A 5283-nucleotide genomic window follows, 5' to 3' on the forward strand; every position below is an offset into this window, starting at 1 on the left:
GCGTGTTTGGAGTGTCATTTGTCTTCACATTTGTCTCAGCGTTACTCAACTTTAAAATGTTGCATTTAAGATATTCATTTTCTACCACTTGTTCCCTTTCGGGGTCGCGGGTGACTGGAGCCCATCCCAGTGACTTTGGGCCTTAGGCAGGGTACACCCTGGTTCACAACACATGCATATCTTTGGGCGGTGGGAGGAAGAAGGAAGAAGAGAACCCACGGTAACACGGGGAGGACATACAGAATCCACCCATGATCTCCTTCTTAGGAGGCAAGAGCGCTAACCGCCTTTGCCACTGTCTACATAGAAGATATGACCGTATGAAATACCTTTTGTGCTGCCCGATGGCCGAGTGGTTAGGTCACAGCACACATGCCAGGCCACCGTGTTGTGTGTTTGAATCTTCCCCTCTCTCATTCCCCTTACCCCTCTGTCCTCTTTTCTTAGACAGTACAAATCATACTCATTTTGCACCATATTTATCTCACAGGAACTTGTCTCTAGATAAACGGGAGACATGTCTTGGCACGTAACCGATTTTTCTGGGAGACGCAGATGCTGCAGAATTCAATCATGTCTTGCAAATGTGTTTATTTACCCATGCATTTTCTCAATCTTTCATTGTATCAGTTTCATCTTTGACTTTTAGCATACTAACTTGTTTTGGGAGGTATTTTTCTTTGCAGACCTTTTATATTTTTGAAGTTTTACATTCCCACCATTTGGAACTGCTTGTTTGTCCAGATGCCTCTGCTTTGTTTTTGACAAAAACTAGTTAAATTTACTCTTGGAATCATAATTATTACTTCTTAAGTCTTGAGCAATACCTACTATTCTAAATCTTTTCCTTTATTTTTTATAATGTTTTTGTCACAGAAGTCTGAAAAGTGAAACAAAGAGATTTGTGAAGTAATTGCCTGATCAGCTTCATCATTATTAAATGGAGATCAATGTTTTGAAGATACAAAAAAGGGAATTTGGGCACGCCTTTTTCCACAGCGAGTGATTGACAGGTAAATTACTGCCAAAGCCTCTGCCACTCCCTGGTGACCACTAGAGACTCAATACTGAAGAAAGTATCACACTAGGAGCTCAAACGGCTGTTTCGCTGGCTCTTTACCGATACGTGTCTTCTCCCTCACCCTATGCACTTGATCCGACCCCTCATAGGGCCCTACCATTACTGAGGGTTTTACAAGGCACTCGCACTCTCCTAGAGGATGTTTCAGGTGTGACTTAACATGGCAGGGGAAGAGGAAGGGGCTAAAGCTGGCTGTCCTGGCATAAGTGCACCTTCTTCACCAGAACACATCATCACCACTGTTGGCCTTTAGTGGTCTTTGTTGGTCTTGTATGTGCTTTAAAAGTCAAAGTTTGTGCTAAAAATGTACAACTGTCATCCCTACTGGACTCAGGGAGGATTAATGACACTGCAATTTGACAATGACACATTATTCAAGCCTAGACTAATGTTTATTTGATCAGGTCGAAATAAGACGCATCCAAAACAGAGAATTCCAGAATTGAATCCCGTGTTGTGTGGCTTTAATTTTAAGCCTGACCAAGAACACGTCTCTAAAATGATGACTTGAACTAAACTAAATAGCTCTAATGAACCAGCCAAATCCATTGCCTGGACACCACTATCACTGCTGGCCCTGGACCCCCTGGAACGGTGTAAATAGACCGTGCTTGTTTGTTGACAGTTGCTCAGGACAACACATTCTCACGTCCATAAGCATCTTCTGTCAATGTTCACCTTTACTCGACGTGTGCGGCGTTCCCATGTGCTGCATAAAGTCATTTGTCTGGTCGTAATCGTCAATAAATCAATGGGAGAGCAGTGACATAACAGAAGTGCTGAAACGGAGAGCCGGCGAGAACAAAGGTTAAACAGTAGCTCATAAAGTAGAGCTCAGAGGTGATAAGCGGTCTTAAACTTGAGTGAGGACCACCATAAATGTCTTCATATGTGACTTCTGTGTTATGCCATCATTTACATTCTCTTAAATTACTGACGATGCCAATTCTGTTTATAGTCCTCAAAATGTTTTAGCTGATTATCTCCAACAGCAGCTTTAGTTTTCTTATTATTATTATTATTTAAACTGTGTACTACAGCAGAGTTTTGACCAGTCACGTGTTTTACAATCAAAGCCTGTCCGTCCTGAACACCTAAAATGAGCCAATACTTGTTTCAACACACTCACCCGTGTACATTTCTTCAGTCTAACCAGACGTCACGGTTGCACCATGTCCAAACTACAAATTACAGCATTGCATAATCTACGACATTGCGACTTGTCTGCTTGTTGACAGGTTTCTGCGACTGTGCGAGTAACTAATCAGAAAGTGTATGATTTGGAAATGGAAGATAACGGCAAAGATAGGACAGACAACATTTATTGACTGCCAAATGAGAAGTGACTGGCAGCGTTGTAAGAGTAGATAAAGATGATTGTAATGATTGAGATTGATTGAATAATAAGTCATAAACACACAGAGACATAGACCAGTAAACAGTCTTGTACTTTCTTGTTCAGGTCACAGAGCTGCGGGGCACAGTTCAGGTGATGCCTGTTCACGCACAGACCAGTAAACTATCTGGATCCAGTTGCTGTCTTGTACTATTGTTTTGTGCTGACATGTGTGTATGACATTGCAGTCAGTGGCAGAAGACAACAAAACATCGTTTAAAATAAATATTTCAATGCTTTTTTGTGCATGTTTGACATTACCACATTAACATTGGTCCATGGCACAGAAGTCTGAGACAGTTTCTTACGCAGTTGACTGTGTAAGTCATTTTTATTCCAGCTGCTCTTTCCTAAACTTCTCTAGTTTTCACTGACGAAATATTCTCCAGATTCAAACTGAAGCTGTTCCTGAATCCTTTGGAGAACAAACAATTGCTGGACTCTTTGTGAAGCTGAGACTGTTTTGGCTTCTATTGCTTAATTTACTCTAATTACCAGTGGAAACATGCTCTGCACAGAGGAAAATCAGGTTCCAAATCCCACCTAGATTTTATTTGGTAAAAAGAAGGAGTAAAGCTGCTGTTGGAGGCTTTGGACTGACAACAGTTTTGAGCATTTGCTGTAGCTAATTTCAATTTTAAAAATGATTTAGGGAATTGTAGTCAACTTTATGTGACGTTCCTATATAAGGCCTAAAATGTTTAGTTTATTGTAGGGTTATTTTTTTAATTTGCAGTGTTCAATCTGAGCCTGATCCATCATCAAAAATAAGTGGGTTATAGTTTTCCTTTTATATTTTACCTTCTCAGGATAGTTATTCTTTATCTGATGGAGCATAATAATTGCAGAAAATGTCTGTACGGACAGGCCTGCGTCTTAACAGTGTTGCTTTATATTTACGTGACTTAAACCTGAGCAGATGTCTCCCGTATGTGCTCACGTACACAATCACTGTAATCTGACTTTAGTCGTGTGAACAGGTGCTTGGAAGTGAGTGGCTTTACAGATAACATCACAGTGAAGTGTTGGATCAGCCTGCAGAAAGAATAAGCATGTCATATATGTCATAAGTCATATGTCATAAGTCATGTATGACTTATGACATAATATATATATATATATGTAATGAATGTGCTGAGCTGCAAACACTGGGCAAGCCACCGTCCCTAGTGTCATGTCTGAGGTGCATCAACAGCTCACTAAATGTCTCTTTAAGCTCTTTTTTCCAGCACAAAGGCCAAATATAACTTAATTTTTTCTTAACCTAAACCAGGACTCATGCAGGACTCATGCAGGACTACAGGACTACAGGACTCATGCAGGACTCATGCAGGACTACAGGACACATGCAGGACTCATGAAGGACTCATGCAGGACTACAGGACTCATGCAGGACTCATGCAGGACTACAGGACTCATGCAGGACTCATGCAGGACTACAGTACACATGCAGGACTCATGAAGGACTCATGCAGGACTACAGGACTCATGCAGGACTCATGAAGGACTCAGGCAGGACTACAGGACTCATGCAGGACTCATGCAGGACTACAGGACTCATGCAGGACTCATGCAGGACTACAGGACTCATGCAGGACTCATGCAGGACTACAGGACTCATGCAGGACTACAGGACTCATGCAGGACTCATGCAGGACTCATGCAGGACTCATGCAGGACTCATGCAGGACTCATGCAGGACTCATGCAGGACTCATGCAGGACTCATGCAGGACTCATGCAGGACTCATGCAGGACTACAGGACTCATGCAGGACTACAGGACTCATGCAGGACTCATGCAGGACTCATGCAGGACTCATGCAGGACTACAGGACTCATGCAGGACTACAGGACTCATGCAGGATTCATGCAGGACTACAGGACTCATGCAGGACTCATGCAGGACTACAGGACTCATGCAGGACTACAGGACTCATGCAGGACTCATGCAGGACTCATGCAGGACTCATGCAGGACTCATGCAGGACTACAGGACTCATGCAGGACTCATGCAGGACTACAGGACTCATGCAGGACTACAGGACTCATGCAGGACTCATGCAGGACTCATGCAGGACTACAGGACTCATGCAGGACTACAGGACTCATGCAGGACTCATGCAGGACTACAGGACTCATGCAGGACTCATGCAGGACTCATGCAGGACTACAGGACTCATGCAGGACTCATGCAGGACTCATGCAGGACTACAGGACTCATGCAGGACTCATGCAGGACTACAGGACTCATGCAGGACTCATGCAGGACTCATGCAGGACTACAGGACTCATGCAGGACTCATGCAGGACTCATGCAGGACTCATGCAGGACTCATGCAGGACTCATGAAGGACTCATGCAGGACTACAGGACTCATGCAGGACTCATGAAGGACTCATGCAGGACTACAGGACTCATGCAGGACTCATGCAGGACTACAGGACTCATGCAGGACTCATGCAGGACTACAGGACTCATGCAGGACTACAGGACTCATGCAGGACTCATGCAGGACTCATGCAGGACTCATGCAGGACTCATGCAGGACTACAGGACTCATGCAGGACTCATGCAGGACTACAGGACTCATGCAGGACTACAGGACTCATGCAGGACTCATGCAGGACTCATGCAGGACTCATGCAGGACTACAGGACTCATGCAGGACTACAGGACTCATGCAGGACTCATGCAGGACTACAGGACTCATGCAGGACTCATGCAGGACTACAGGACTCATGCAGGACTACAGGACTCATGCAGGACTCATGCAGGACTCATGCAGGACTCATGCAGGACTCATGC

Source organism: Eucyclogobius newberryi, unplaced genomic scaffold (assembly GCF_026437365.1).
Source record: "Eucyclogobius newberryi isolate DKJ021-1_F unplaced genomic scaffold, fEucNew1.0.hap1 SCAF_4, whole genome shotgun sequence".
NCBI classification, from domain to species: Eukaryota; Metazoa; Chordata; class Actinopteri; order Gobiiformes; family Gobiidae; genus Eucyclogobius; species Eucyclogobius newberryi.